Source organism: Hypomesus transpacificus, unplaced genomic scaffold, assembly GCF_021917145.1.
Source record: "Hypomesus transpacificus isolate Combined female unplaced genomic scaffold, fHypTra1 scaffold_100, whole genome shotgun sequence".
Lineage (NCBI taxonomy): Eukaryota > Metazoa > Chordata > Actinopteri > Osmeriformes > Osmeridae > Hypomesus > Hypomesus transpacificus.
In genome coordinates, this window is record NW_025813695.1 from 297,711 (window position 1) to 312,432 (window position 14,722).

General features: G+C 45.0%; 1 long non-coding RNA gene across 2 annotated transcripts; it reads right to left on the minus strand.

Moving 5' to 3' along the window:
- Positions 1-3,481: 3,481 nt before the first annotated feature.
- On the minus strand, positions 3,482-11,827 carry LOC124487776. 2 transcript variants are annotated; one of them, XR_006958531.1, is made up of 4 exons: positions 11,648-11,827; positions 11,364-11,430; positions 10,903-11,156; positions 3,482-4,076 (listed from the first exon to the last, which is right to left on the minus strand). It is a non-coding gene; the product is annotated as an uncharacterized LOC124487776 (long non-coding RNA). The 2 variants fall into 2 exon arrangements; XR_006958530.1 differs by having other exon boundaries at positions 11,364-11,827.
- Between the last annotated feature and the right edge of the window lie 2,895 nt (positions 11,828-14,722).

A 14,722-nucleotide genomic window follows, 5' to 3' on the forward strand; every position in this document is an offset into this window, starting at 1 on the left:
GTGCGCAGAGCTTGCAGTGCATTCGGAAGTTGTTTTTTCATCCAACCATTTAAAAAAAATATTTCAGTTACGGCCAGGGATGTAGAAGGGTTGTCTGGTCTTCCTGGCTACCAACCTCCTTGCTACATAGTCTGCTATTTTCCTGCTGGAGTGTGACATGATTTGCATCATGTGCAGGAGCGAAGGTTTGTGTACAAACCAATAGGGTGTCAGAATTGGTATTATGCTTCTCAGCCAACCACAATCAAATTCACTCTATCTGGATGGTGCGATTTATCTGGATAGGTTATTTTTCAGTGTTTGTTTTTTTGAACGATGACAAGCCGGAATGAAAACAAGCCAAACTGAAATTGGAGTAACGAAATGTAAAGAGCAGAAGTAGAAAGTCGTCTGAAAAATAATTACTTCAGTAAAGTATAGATACCCCAAATTTCTACTTAAGTAAGGTAACAAAGTACTTGACACCTCTGGTTGTTATGGGCTGCTGCAGCACTCAATAGAGCAGGCAAATTAAGCATTTGATTTGACATGGCTTGAAAATATTGCTAGCTGACATGTCCAAAAACCGTTGAAATTAACAGTTTTTCAAAAGTAATCGTATACTTTTTGTACATTACAATAAAGTTTAGAACATCAAAGATCTTAATTTTGACAGCAAAATGATTTTTGATCTTATGTGGCTTATAGCCAACAAAGAGCGGCTGCGAGATCCACGGGTTTCCGCAGGCCACCACACATATTAAAAAAATTAAAGTGTATAGCCTGTTCTCCTATTCTAAAATGGCCACGTGGCAGTTAAGCTACATGACAGTAAACAAAAGCTGCAAGACACCCAGTGCAACTGCCACGAGACACTTGCATACCACTATCAACAGAACAGTAACTGTCATGTACCAGTGGAGGCGCTGTCACGTACCACTAGCTACTGTCATGTACCAGTGGAGTCCCTGGCATGTACCACTAGCTACTTTCACATACCACTAGCTTCACTGGCATGTACCACTAGGTGCCAGTAGAGGCGCTGTCACGTACCACTAGCTACTGTCATTTACCAGCGAAGGCACTGGCATGTACCGCTAGCTACTGTAACATACCACTAGCTCCACTGGCACATACCACTAGGCACCAGTACATGAACTGGCACGTACAACTATCCATTGGCACGTACCACTCGCTCCACTCGCACATACCACTAGCTACAGTACGGTACAGTTTCGGTTCTAACTGCCTCTCAACCAGGATGAGTCTGTGAGAATTTGGAGCGCGCGTGCTGTGGAAGAATTAAATTGAATTCAATCATATATTGACATACCAAGATGAAATTGTTTATGGTACTTCAGAGTGATGTCGTCTTGAACCCTATTAGGTTTGAAAGACAATCAGTCAAAATTATATTTGATTTATTGACACAAAGATATTGAGGCAATGTGGACATTTACATAAATACACCCCTTTCAGCCATTTTGTATTGCATTTATTATTCCATGTCACCCTATGTAAAAACATGTATTCTACACATCTGTAACACATTTCAAGTCGATTGGATCTATGGTTCATGAGGAGAAGGGTTGTACCAAATTTGGAAAGTACAAGAAAATTCATAAGTCTGACATTATGGGTCCTTGAGGCTTTTTTGTTCAACATGAGAAATAAGCCATGTCTACCAATTTACAGGCATTTTGGACAAATGGGGCGCTGGGGAAATTACGTAGACTTTGGGCGTGTTTTATTGCGCTGTCAGGCCTAATAGTGTCCTAGGGCCAAATAGTGTCCTACCTGACGTCACAATGCTGTTCCGAAGCAAGGACACGTCCATCGCTATGCCGACCTTAAATTCCTGAGATATCTACGTGTGCTAGCAGGAAACCGTCATGGTTGCTATACTGGTTACTTGGTAGGAAGTTTTGTATTTAGGCTTATTTAAACCAGTTTTTTCTACTCTACTATTTAAAGTTTTCATTCGTTCGACATTGCCGAGACAGCAACGCACGCAGGTAGAATACAATATGTGTTGCTTCCCGGTCTGTTAAAATTGATGCTAAATAAGTAATTTTTTTGACGAAAACAACTAGTTAGCTAGCACCAGCTATCGAACGAGGGAAAACTTTAAATAGTAGAGTAGAATAAACTGGTTTAAATGAGCCTAAATACAAAACTTCCTACTTAGTAACCAGTATAGCAACCATGACATTGGTATCCTTGCTTCAGAACGGCATTGTGACGTCAGGTAGGATACTATTTGGCCCTAGGACACAATTTGGCCTGACAGCGCCACCCATAGATATATATGGCGCCACCTATGGCGTACATGGGCCACTAGCCGTGTGGCAATAGTGAGGGACCTGTTGTATCACTGGGCCAAATTGTAAATTGACTGTGGTTCTGGAAAGCGGTCTTCAAACCATCATTTAGAAATTCTGGAAACAGTATAGCGAGGGAGGCAATTTTTGGTCGACATCCAAACCTCATACGTCCGCAGCGGTCCGCTACAGAATTTCTGCATTGGCGTTATTTGTGCTGGGAGGGAGGTAAACGGCATGGATTGGGATAGTGTGCAGGCAGGTGTGTTTTTATATAGGGTGAAATTAGGGTGACCAGATTTGAGTTTGTGAAAAAGAGGACACAAAGGGGGGGGGGGGGGGGGGGGGGGGGGTCTTGTCCATTTATTAAAGCAATAAATGTAATAGCAATAAATGTAACATATTTTTGGCGACATATTAAAATAAGAAAATCAAGACACATTTATGTTTTGGCATGGCTGCAGATGTCATGTGCTATTGTAAATAATGCAACTGGTGGCGCAAGGTGCTCAGTGTTGCCAGATTGGAAATGGCTAAGTATCGTACCAAAGGCTCAAAATGATCCTATTTGGAGGATATCGTGCATCAGGCAACACTGAGAAGGCGGTCGACCAATGACAGTTTTCTCTACAGTCAGAGCTCACGCAAGAAGGTGGAACTTAAGAGACACTTTCCAAAACTTGTAAGGGCCTAATAATAGTTTGTGAAAGACTCAGAGAAACACAAATATCCGACGAGACAAAATCCCGGACGTTTTTGGAATCCCTGCCGGACGCATTTTTTAGGTCTCGAAAAGAGGACATGTCCGGGTAAAAGAGGACGTCTGGTCACCCTAGTGAAATGAGAAATGTAATACAAAACGTCTGAAAGTGGTGTATTTATGTAAATGTACACATTGCCTTGCGCGACGCACGCACACCCTTTCTGGAAACGGTGTACTGACCAAGCCCCCACCCTTGGTCTTTAGCTCCTGTTTCATTTCGCTTCCAATCGCTCGCCGTTACGAATATAAATTATTTTTCGGCGGCCATTGTTGTTTTCATGCAACTGTAACGGGTGTGCAACAGTTCTTGTGTTAATATATAGAAGTGCACATCCGTTAACGGCGTAATCGTCTGCGTTGTGTTCTGGGGGGGTGTGAATGTTGGATGAATGGAAGGATGGGAGACTGGACCACAAAGGAGGCTGGCTTTCTCTCATTTATTCGCTTCTGTATGAGCCAAAGAAACCAACGTGTCAATAGTATAAACGGTCGTAGTCGGGACCAACATTCCCTCCTCCGCTCAGACAGTAAAAAGCCTTCTGCCGACGTATAAAATAATATGAAAATAAATAGAATAACATACTAGATGCACTTCACTGCATATACACAAACATAACCAGCATCGATAATATAAAGAACATAAAACATTCATACCTGTATGAGCCAAAGAAACCAACGTGTCAATAGTATAAACGGTCGTAGTCGGGACCAACATTCCCTCCTAGCAAACAAATAAAGAGGAAACACTGTAATACCCGGACGCACATGTACACAACAAAAACTCTCAAAAAGTGCATTTACTAAGTGCTAGCTAACAAAACAGCGCTGTAACATGTTCACACACTTAATTCACAACACACTTAGTTACACATTAAACATTTTCATTGTACACAAAACGACCTATATGCTAAAATATGACGAGAAACACAACAACATACCTCCGCTCAGACAGTAAAAAGCCTTCTGAGCTTTGGCGCCACACACACGTCACAAAACACGGACTTCTCTTAAAGCTACAGTACAGGTACAAAAACACATCAACAAAGGAACAGGTTACCAAATGTACCTAAACATATACTGGTACATTTAAATCAGCATTGGTGACATTTCAACACAACTAAAAAAACGCTGTTTCACCCTGGTTACATACACCCCTCCTGAAATTCACCAACATCCTGATTTAAGGATGTCTTCACAGGCGTACAAAAAGTCTAGCACTGACACAACCTGGCACAAATGAACAATGGACCTTGTCCACATAGTCAACTTGAAAGCTACCTTAACACAAGGTTCAGGAAAGAAAGAGGTTGATCAAATCTCTAGATTCCCCTTAGTTTGATGTGACGCCTCGTACGTCACACAGCATTTGGCCCAAAATACATAGTCCATAGACATTTGCAGGTTTATAAAACCTCATAGTTGGCCCCTTTTGAAAATGTATCACATAAGCACTTTCAACACTTAGTCACGCCCAACTTTTAAAACAGCTGGGAACGGCCGTCCATAAAAAACTTGGACCTTTCAAACAATGGTTTCTGAACCATAGATTCTATCAATCTGTTCACTGATTTCACCAATCTTCCAGCACGTGTTCTGACAATGCCATCATCCTCAGCGTGTGCATGAGAGTCAGTGCAACCTGAGGTGTCAGCATGCTGGGCTGGCCTTGTGTCTCTGTGTGGAGCGACTGAGATGGATGGACAGTCATTGATAACAGCAGCAGGACAGAGTGCTGGACTAGGCTGAGCATGCTCTTCTGCAACAGCCAACTCGGACTCAGGTGAGTCGTCAAGTGATGAGATTGAGAGCTCCTCTTCATCTCTGGAATCTGACACGTCCTGGGCATGTTCACCCTGAGTCAATTCTCCAGACACTGAAGCCATTTCATCATCATCAGAGACGCGATCTTCCTTATCAGACTCCTCTTCAGCCCACGACTGATCAGTTGCATCAGCAGACTCGGCTTGGTCCAATCCAGGGAGAGGCAAGAAGTTCACTTCCAGTAAGAGATTCCTGTGCACAACTCTTGTGTGTCCCACGGCATCCTGTATTTTGTAGACATGGATACTTGGATTCACTCCAACCACTGTGTACACTCCATCTTCCCATTTGTCGGCTAACTTCCTCTTTCCTCGTCCCCCTTTATTTGACACCAACACACGATCTCCCACTGACAGGAAGGTGCCCTTGGCTCGTTTGTTGTATTGTCGGGTCTGGTGCTGCTGCTCAGAGGAAGTATGTTTCTGAGCGATCTCCATAGCACTTTTCAAGCAAGAAAGCAGGGATTTTGCATATGTGTCGTAGTCAGCAACTTCAGGGTCGTCCAGAACCCGCCTGAACATGACGTCCACCGGCAGCCTAGGGACACGCCCAAACATGAGGAAGAATGGAGCGTAACCCGTCGTCTCGTGGACGGTGGCGTTGTATGCGAACGTGAGGGTCTGGACTTGTTGTGGCCATTGCTGTTTTTCTTTTAGGGGAAGGGCTCGGAGCATGTTGCCCAAGGTGCGGTTGAATCGCTCGGTACCCCCATTGCCCATCGGATGGTAAGCTGTCGTGTGGGATTTTGCAACACCAGCCAAACGGAGGAGCTCCGCAATCAGGTTGCTCTCGAAATTGGCGCCCTGGTCGGAATGTATCCTCGCCGGGAAACCATAAACACAGAACACATTATCCCAAAGCTTCCTTGCGACCTGCTTTGCCGTTTGATCGGCACAAGGGAAGGCATGAGCGAGTTTGGTGTAGTGGTCGGTGACCACCAAAACATCAACGGACCGCTGCTTGCTGTCTTCGGCAGTCCAGAAATCCATGCACACTAACTCCATTGGAGCTGAGCTCTTGATGCTCTCCAGAGGAGCGCGAGCAGCTGGTTCCGGTGACTTCCCAAACACACATCTCTGACAGCATTTTACATGTGCCCTCACATCCTTTTCCATATCAGGCCAATAGAAACGCTGTCTTGCAAGCGAAAGAGTACGATCCTGGCCCTGATGACCTGCCAGATCATGGATGCCGGACAGTGCTTTGTCCTTTAGACTCTGAGGCAACACATATTGGGATCGTCGCTGCTTGGAAACTGGATCTCTTGAGACCCGATACAGAACTCCATCATGGACTTCCAGCCTTTCCCATTGCTTCAACAATCTGAGGACCTTCGAGTCAGCACCATGCCTTTCTCGCCTAGACGGTCGTCTCCTGGCAGAAACAAAGGGCAACACCCTGGAGATAACTGGATCTTGCTCTTGAGCCAGCTGTAGCTCCTGGGCAGAGAACATGGGCAGTGCATCTTGACCACTTGAGCGTTGTTGGACTTTTTGTGTCAAGAAGAGTGCCCTGGACTCTGCCGTGTCATTCCAGGCACAGTGGGCCTGACAGAGAGCTCTGATCTCGGCTGTGTCGTACCCCGTCCTGGGTAGTGGATGGTTTTCCAGTCTGAGGGTTTGAGACTGGCAGCTGAGCCTGAAAACATCCTGCACAGAATCCCCTTCCACCTCATCGGCTTCCTGAGTCAGAGTGGAATATGGCTCCTTGAGCAGCCTCTGGCCAATGGTTCTCGCAAAGGGATCGCGACTCAAGGCATCTGCCACCACATTTTTCTTCCCAGGTAAGTGTTTGAGATCAAAGGTGTACGACGCCAGCTTAGACACCCAGCGGATCTCACATGCGTCTAGCTTCGGCTTTGTTAGAAGGTAAGTAAGTGGATTATTATCAGTCCAAATGGTGAAGCTATGACCCTTCAGCCAGTGACTAAACTTTTCACACACACTCCACTTCAGGGCCATGAACTCCAGCCTGTGAGCTGGATATTTCCGCTGTGATGCGCTGAGGGTCTTGCTCGCAAAAGCAATCGGTCTGGCCTTGGATTCTCCTCGGGGCACTTGGGAGAGTACCGCACCAAGTCCATCCAAAGACGCATCTGTTGACAAGATAAATGGTTCATCGAAGTCCGGATGAGCCAGCATGACGCAGTCCAACAGCCTGGCCTTCATGTGCTCAAAAGCGCTCACACATTCCTCTGTCCAATCCGCAGCAGTGAGTTTACGGTAGGCCGATTGGGGCTTTCTACCCTTAGCTGACTTCCCTCGCCTCTTCTGACCAGCTGTAAGTGCGAACAGCGGCTTAGCAGTGGAAGACAGGTTGGGGATAAAGTGTTGATAGTAGAACACCATGCCGAGGAATGATCTGAGTCTTCGAACAGAAGGCGTGCATCCATCTGTATCCATGAGGTCTTGTACCTGCATGCTGTTGATTACTTCCACCTTGGCTGGATCGACGGACACACCCCCACCGTTGATGATGTGGCCAAGGAACCGGACTTGCTTCTGCAGAAGGTGGCACTTTTTAGGAGCCAGTTTCAGGTTGTTCGCCCGCAACCTCTGAAACACTGCTTCGAGTCTGGACAGAGCCTCTTCCTCCGTTGGGGCAAAGACAAGAAGGTCATCAAGATAACACAGAAGCTTTGTGAAGTTCATGTCCCCAAAGATACCAGTCATCACCCTCATGAAGGAAGCAGGGCTATTACACAGACCTTGTGGCATGCGGTTGTATTCATGCAGCCCGAGAGGAGTCGTGAAAGCTGTGTACTTCTTGTCGTCTTCATGCATCGGAATGTTGAAGAAGCCAGAGGTGAGGTCCATCGTGCTAAAGAAGCAGTTGCCACCAAGGGCAGCGAGACAGTCTGACTGGTGAGGCAGGGGATGTGCATCCTTTATGGTTCTGACATTCAACCACCTGAAGTCATTGCAAACCCGCAACCCACCATCCTTTTTCCACACCATCACCAAAGGAGACGCATATTCGCTTGTGGACTTTCTGATGATTCCCTTTTCCTCCATATCAGTGAGAGCCTGCCTCAACTTCTGATAGTGGGCTGGAGGGACTCTCCTGTATGGTAGGCGAAACGGGCGATCGTCAGTGAGACGGATGCGGTGTGCGTAACCCTTGACCTCACCGCAGTCAAGCGAGTGCTTGGAGAAGATGTCTTGATAGTCAGTTATCAGTTGCTTGAGCTGGGACCTACAAGCTTCGCTAACCTGACATGAGGCTACATCGACGTCGCTTAGACCCAACTCTGACAGACTTTTGCCGGACTGGGATGAAAGACTAGCACCGGAAGAAGCATCATGCTGTCGTTTCTCAGTGTCAGGTTGCTCTTTCTCCGAAGCTGCCTGTGAGCCCTGGAAAACATCAAGATCCTCGACTGCCAAGCACGGGAACACATCAGCCAACTTGCAATTCCTCTTCAGTGTAATCGCTTTGTCAGATGGGTTCACAACAGTCATTGGCACCCATCTATCACCCCAGAGAGGTGTGACAAGACGACCCACTAGGACACCTCGTGGCATGGCTTTTGAGTTGGTCTGCTCCACGACAACAGTGCTGCCAGGTGACATAGGCGACTTAGCAGGGAGTCTGCCCCAAACCAAGTGTTCATGCTTGGGTAGGAGGGTCACAGCCTGGGTGAGCTTAACCGTTCCTATCTTTTCAGGGACTGCGCTCCCCTTCCAGCGCTCGACATTTGTGAACATGGACAAGAAGTGACCGATCTCGGGGTCAGATTGATGGTCATGAAAAGATGCAAGATCCCAGTACTCGTCACCACCTTTCAGGACATGAGTGACATATTTGATGATATTCGAGCCCAATATGAGATCATCCTGCTGGCCAGACACAACCAAAGTGGATACAATACATGGAACACCATACAGCTGCATCTCCAAGTCATAAAAGCCCTCAGGCTGGGTCTTCAGACCACCACAACCAATCAAGACAATGTTCTCTTCGGGGTACCGCTTCTCTGGCAAAACATCAGCACATCTGAGCTTCTCTACTGCTTCCTCACTGATGCTACATACCATAGAGCCAGAGTCCCACATGCCTTTAAGCTGCACACTGTGGTTGACGAGGACTGGAGCATAAAACAGCTCTCCGAAAGCTTTGATTCTCTGGGTAGCTTGAATGGCTATTTTTGTACCCTTAGGTGCATTGGCACAGCTCTCTTCATATAACTGAGCTAGGTCACAGGTTTCAGAAGGGGTTCCATTTACGTAACCCACACCGGGCCCCTCAAGGTGTGGGTTTAACAGTTTAACTGCTGAGACTGGCCACCAGCGCTATCATCAGGCTGAGAGCGGCGCTGGTTAGGCTGCTGGTTGTGGTTACCAGCACGGCCATTGTGCTGAAAGCGGTGCTGGTTCGTCCGTTGAGGACAGTCCCTCTTCCAGTGACCGGGACACAAGCACTGTAAACACAGGTTCTCGTGATTACAGTGTGACAAAGTGGAATGATTAGGAGCCCCACAGACCCTGCACACTCTCTGGGAAGAGCGTGGCATGGCAGCTTGGGTGCCGGGGTTGGAAGGCACTTGGGTATGCACTGTGACCAGCCGGTCCAACAGGTTTACCAAACTCTTCATGCAATCATTGTCGACACCAGCAGTGGTCAAAGGGGCTGGAGGCTGTCTCGGTGGAGCAGCAGTGTTCAAGAGAGGTGCCTCTTCAAGTATAGGTACGTGGCACGAATTAGCTCTGTGCTCTACAACACTAGGCTTTAGTGGTCTTGCAGCTGCAGATCTTGATTTCTTATCCTGCATGTGCTCATCGAGCCTATCTTGAATTTCACAGGCCGACCATTTGTCAGCAGACTTGAACTTGAAAACACTGTAGAGAGACTGGTCTGGGCAGTGTTTGATAAACATCATGCTGACCTCATGGCCCGGGTCATCAATGCTACGACCCTGCCTTTTCAAGCACTCGTCAGCTACATCCACCGTTTTATTTAGCCTAACCCAATACTCCATAGCATCTTCACCTGGTGTGGGCAGCGTGTTATAGAAATCTGACAGGGGCATGCTTGAGTATGATAGTTCACTGAAATGTTGTTTCAGAGTATCAAAAATCACATGTGGATTTGTAGCGTGATCGATAGATGTGTTACGCAGCTTTACTCTCACCACATCTCCTGCTTTGCCCATAAGCTTTGCCAGGATCTCTTGGGATTGCTCGTGAACTGGGATGGCACGTCTCTTTAAATACAGGGTCATGAGATTTTCCCACTCGTGAACTGTAAATTTATCTGAGCCATCACCCCTGAATAAGGGAGGCTCCTTTGCGGCTGATTGCAGCACTACACTGACATTAGGCAGTGTTGTCTCTGTTGGCAGAGGAATACTTGTGCTGTTTGTGCTCCTATCAGCCTGTAGCTGAGCTGTAATGGACTCACCCAGCTTTTCAGCTAACTGTGTAATGAGCGAACCTAAGTCTGGGTTCTGATTTAAGTGGCTCGGCATGGCACGGTCTACATACCGAGTTGAGGTCAACTGGGGGGTGCCCAACGCCGTGACTCCAGGCCCTGGTGTTCTGGTTTCTGAGGGCTGATTCAAAAATCCCCTCCCCACACCAAACTGGCACTCAAAAGAAACGCGCTCAGCATCATCACCCCCACTACCCAGTGAGTATGTTCTGCCCTCTGCCATATTAAATGCCACCTTATCAACACAATGGAAGAAAAAAAACTGTTCAATGAAATCACAATGGATAAATTGGGAGCACGAAATGACAGTACTAAAAGAGCATATCAATTGGCAAACATATATACAGCATCAAATCAGTACTTTACATTTCACAATTGACGAACGTGCTGTAACTGCCCTTTTTTTTTTTTTTTTTTTTTTTTTTTTTTTTTTTTAGCACTCAATCAGTTCACTGAGATGGTACAAAAAGTCCACAATGTGCAAACACCTACTTCGTTCAGCATCGACACATGTGGATAGGCCTATATAAAAAAATAAATTGTCCATTCAAAATAAAATAAAACCCTGAGCACTCTCCACGGAAATACCTCAGTACCACAAAGGGCCAGTGGCAGCAGCTTCCTCGGCGAACGAGGTGATGTCGTCCTTTAAACCAATCCTTGAAAGGTCACGGCACCAATGTAACGGGTGTGCAACAGTTCTTGTGTTAATATATAGAAGTGCACATCCGTTAACGGCGTAATCGTCTGCGTTGTGTTCTGGGGGGGTGTGAATGTTGGATGAATGGAAGGATGGGAGACTGGACCACAAAGGAGGCTGGCTTTCTCTCATTTATTCGCTTCTGTATGAGCCAAAGAAACCAACGTGTCAATAGTATAAACGGTCGTAGTCGGGACCAACATTCCCTCCTCCGCTCAGACAGTAAAAAGCCTTCTGCCGACGTATAAAATAATATGAAAATAAATAGAATAACATACTAGATGCACTTCACTGCATATACACAAACATAACCAGCATCGATAATATAAAGAACATAAAACATTCATACCTGTATGAGCCAAAGAAACCAACGTGTCAATAGTATAAACGGTCGTAGTCGGGACCAACATTCCCTCCTAGCAAACAAATAAAGAGGAAACACTGTAATACCCGGACGCACATGTACACAACAAAAACTCTCAAAAAGTGCATTTACTAAGTGCTAGCTAACAAAACAGCGCTGTAACATGTTCACACACTTAATTCACAACACACTTAGTTACACATTAAACATTTTCATTGTACACAAAACGACCTATATGCTAAAATATGACGAGAAACACAACAACATACCTCCGCTCAGACAGTAAAAAGCCTTCTGAGCTTTGGCGCCACACACACGTCACAAAACACGGACTTCTCTTAAAGCTACAGTACAGGTACAAAAACACATCAACAAAGGAACAGGTTACCAAATGTACCTAAACATATACTGGTACATTTAAATCAGCATTGGTGACATTTCAACACAACTAAAAAAACGCTGTTTCACCCTGGTTACACAACCATGTTCGGTAAGTCCTATTTTTACACATTTTAAGATAGATCAATGATTGGGTTCGTGAAAGCACACTACTCTTGAATTATGGTGAAGGTTTGAGCACTTTGAGACCTTTAGATCGTGAGTTTGAAGTGACGGAAAACCGAACCCGAAAAGTAGCTAGCTTTTTCCCTCTGTGTAATTAGTGAATCATTTAGCATCTCGGCAAATTCATCAAAAAGGTGATATAATTAATACAAAATGTCAAGGAGGGCAGCCTTAAGGAGATGTGGGAATTGTGCTTTTAGCCAGATGCTTTGATTATTTTTGTGATTTGTGGAAAACGTGCAAGTGGAGTGAGACTGCGTCCAGTCTGTCCAGAGACAGACTCGGCTCGCTCACTGGCAGTGTGTAAACAATATTTATTTCACTCAATTATACTCCTAATACGTCAGGGAGGGCTGCTTTTTGTAGACAAGAGCCTGCTGAAGATAGCAGTATATAGGATCTTTCAAAACAAGCCTATTTCATTCGTCATTTGAGAAAGTGAGAAAGCGACCTACGTTAGCCAGGCTAGTAGGGCTGTCCCCACTTGGTCGACTAGTCGATTTTCTGGTCGATATGCTCTTGGTCGACTAAGAATGTTTTAGCCGAGCTGCCACATGGCAGTGTGAGATCTGATTCCCGCTTGTGTCATCATTGCTGAATTAACGAAATGTTCAACAGAAATTGTAGATTATATTATTTAAGACATAAAAACCAACTCAAAAAATATAATTTAAAAGAAAAGGTGTCACTGTTTTCCCTTTCGTTAATCTGCGCTTTGTTTTGTTTTGGTATTTTGCACACGACACAAGCACAATTGGCTGCAGAAATACAAACTCTGCCAGCCTGCTTTGTCGGTGTTATTAGTCAAAATGGCAAAGACATCTGTGGTATGGCGGCATTTCATTAAAGTACATTTACGGGGTGACTCGAAAAACGTTGAATGCAAACTCTGCCAACAACGGTTTATTTTTCATAGTTCGACGTTGAAAATGATGTAGCCTACCACCTGAAAAACGTAAGTTGGTCTAGCCCTACTTGACTCATGCGCTGGGTTGAAAAAGGAATATGCCTATTATAAGAATCACATCCAAATCGAATGACATTATCTTCTCCGGCCAAGACAAAATCTGTACTCTGTTGCAACGTTCCCCACTCTACGTAAGTTCGCATGCTGTAAGTTTTCAGGCAGTGATAAGCGCGCTCTGATGATTTGCATGTTAAACAAACAATATTTATAATTTGTAGTACATTGTAAGAGATACTAAATACCATCGGCATTCGGTTACAACAGGACTGGTGATACGAGTCTTATTATTAGTAGGCTATTAACGGCTGAATCTGCAATGTCCAGATCGCGAAAATGTTTGTACGTAGTTTTTTTTGTTTTTTGTTGCGTTTCAAAGTTCGATTAGTCGATTTTCAGACGTTTTAGTCGAGTTTTGGTCGACCAAAGAAAATCTTAGTCGGGACAGCCCTACAGGCTAGTTTAACTTAGTCAGCCTATTTAAAGGTCTCTGACAGTCAGAATCACTGTTTACAGGCAAAGGTCGAGCTGATCTTGTGTCAGATGTGTATATTGACCAGTTAAGAGCTAAATACTCTTGCCAGAGCCTGGAATCGAACCCATGTATTGAGTGACTTTGCATGGCCGGGTCTCCATCAGGTCAACACATTTGGATTCAAGTTTAAGTAATGCCACTGCATTTCACAGTCAAAACTGTAGATTGTCAAGTGTAGATGTAAAAAGCTTAATGTTTCACAACTGACATGGAATCTTTCTTCACTTTTACAAGTCTGGAGGGTCATGCAGAGGCCTGCTCAACAGAGTTCAACAGAGGATACTGAGAGAAAAACAGACCCCTTGCTGGACTACCCCCCTCTAGCTGGACAGCTTCTCTTCAGCCCTGACCCCAGGACAGCTTCATCTAGCTGGCCTGCCCTGACTGCCTGCCTGCAGGCCCTGACTGCCTGCCTGCAGGCCCTGACTGCCTGCCTGCAGGCCCTGCTTGCCCCTGCCTGACAGCCCTCCAGAGACAAGAGACAAGTCACCCCACAGTATCTCTGCAGACTGCTTTTTTGAGGATATCGATGAAAAAGGACAAACCAGCATTTTTTATTTTGATGAAAGTAAACATGTTAAATCCTTTCCATGTCCCAAGCTGCTGACTTTTAGTGTCTTAAGTGATGAAACCAGTTCAAGTGATATACTTTTGACCTGAATCCAATGATTAATCATCTGAATAAAAAACACTCAAGAGAAGTACTGCTTCTTGGATGATTTGTGCTCCACATCAGTTCATCTCACACATTTGCCTTTATTCTCACTGGTAAGTCTGCAGCATGGATTTTTCTATACAGTGACAATTTGTGAAGAATACACATTTTTCAATGGTTCGAAATGTTAGGAGGAGTCCGCCATTGCTGCTTGCAGCTGTATTTTGATCTGGTTTTGGAAGATTATCTGACAGTGGATTGGAAGAGTCATGTCAGTAAGATGTCAGTACAATGCAAACATTGGTTATATTGCATTTGAATTTGACATTTGCATTAACATTTGAATATAGTCCACTGTAAACAGGGGTTCATCTTTTAAAATTAAATGTCAAACCGTTATTCCATTTTAATGTTAATATTGTCATAGAACGCCCATATCATGTGAAAATACCAAAGCTTTTTCATTTTAATATTGTCTCAAATAACACTTACATAAATTGAAAATGCCAATGCATTTCCGAAATTGCATTGTGCTTCCATACCATAATATTTGATATGTTTAGTACCTTGACACCCGAACAGTAGGTGGCGGTAGTGCACCTCTCAATGGTGGTTCCGACTGGAAA